Raw genomic sequence first — 1,736 nt, forward strand, 5'->3', positions numbered from 1 at the left:
GTGGAGATTTGTGTCATGTTGTGCCATGCCAAGCCGGTGGACAATGATGTCGCCACTAATTTATGAGGTGCACTCGGCCAAATTTGCTAGGTCTGCTTGCATTATGGCCAAATTTTAGAGGCCAAAAAAATAATATAAGAGCTCGCGTAACTTAATAATCCCTACAATAATAAAATAATTTCGTAATTCCACCACACCAAAAAATACAAAGCCGAGCCGGGGTGTCACTGCTCGGTTCGACCAAAAAAAATTTCTCTGACTGAACAAAGAATAATTTTGAAAATGAAATTCTAAAAATGCCCAGTATTGGAGAGATGAATTAATTCAGATCCAAAAATCAAACATTCAGATCAATGAAATGATCATACCCGTACTGCAAATTGGGGCTTCCGAGTTTTGATTTGCAAAAAAAATTTGCCTCCCGATCAACTTTCACCTAATATAGGAAAATTTATAGTCGATCTTCACCGAATCAATGCTCTAGATGCAACGATGAGGTCAGATCTAGCTCTAGACGCTCCCAAATTTTGCAGATCCTCCAAATTTGGTCGAGGTGCTAAAGCATGAACGGTCTCGAACGGCTATGTGATGAGAATTCCCCTCAAAGCTCTGATACTATGTAAGAATTTGGCTTAGGCCAAAATTCACCCAAGAACTAAAGAACTCAACACAAGCACATAGTAGACCAAAATAGACAGAGTATGATCAGAATGACAATATTCATTCAATAACTAGTTGAGAATACACTAAGAGTGCCTGAATATAAAGGCCTCAGGAGAGCTTCTAGAATGCGTAGAAGTCAGCATCATGATATGTCATACAACTAGGCACATGTCCACCAGATATGGGTTATCCTCCATCAAGCACAAGATTAAGTGTGATGATGTAAGGATAAGCCTACAATGGTGTAGCACGCAAATCAGTGGTGTAGACAACATGTGCTTAATGAGGAGTGCGGATAACTATGTTGTCAACATGACAACTCAGATGATGCATACTCATGTGTTGTAGACACCATGTGCATAATTAGAGTTGCGTAACTCAATGAGAGTTCACAAACTCCTAAGTGTTTCACCTAAAATAATAATAAAATAATGCAAAATAATAAAATAATGCATTAACCTAAGTAAACTTAAGTAAGTGTAATAAGTAAATACTTATTTACACCAACATGATGACCTGAGGGTCAGATGTTATACTTGGATTCAGTACCATAGATGCTTTACTTCTATACTATTCAGTTTATCATATTTGCATGTTGATGCTATTTTGAGATGACAGTAGATCTATGAGGATATCTAGTTTTATGGTTTATTAGACATATTCATTGATCAAGTTATGAGATGAATTTTATGCTATGGTTATTTACTTCATTCTTGTATCTTTACACTTTCTGCAAACATGAGTGGTGTAAATGGATTAAATAGGTATTTTAATACATGTTGCTTCCGCTATGATATTATATGCAATTGCACTTGATCATGTATTTTAGTGTACAGGAATTATATCCTTGGCAGTGGCACATGGAGTTAGTGATTCAACTATTCATGTTTATCAATGTCGTCCCTGTATGGTTGACATATCCTTATTTTATGTATGGTAATTAAAACCTTTCGATGATTAGTAAATCCGAACTCATCTGCATTATGTGACTAGACCAGTGAACGTGTCTATGCATCTAGAAGTTCACATTTGTCATGAAAGTATTAAGTGATTTTCTGAGATTTTAGGTTTTC

This window comes from Cupressus sempervirens, chromosome 3, assembly GCF_028749045.1.
Source record: "Cupressus sempervirens isolate cs-2001-9-10 chromosome 3, ASM2874904v1, whole genome shotgun sequence".
NCBI lineage: Eukaryota > Viridiplantae > Streptophyta > Pinopsida > Cupressales > Cupressaceae > Cupressus > Cupressus sempervirens.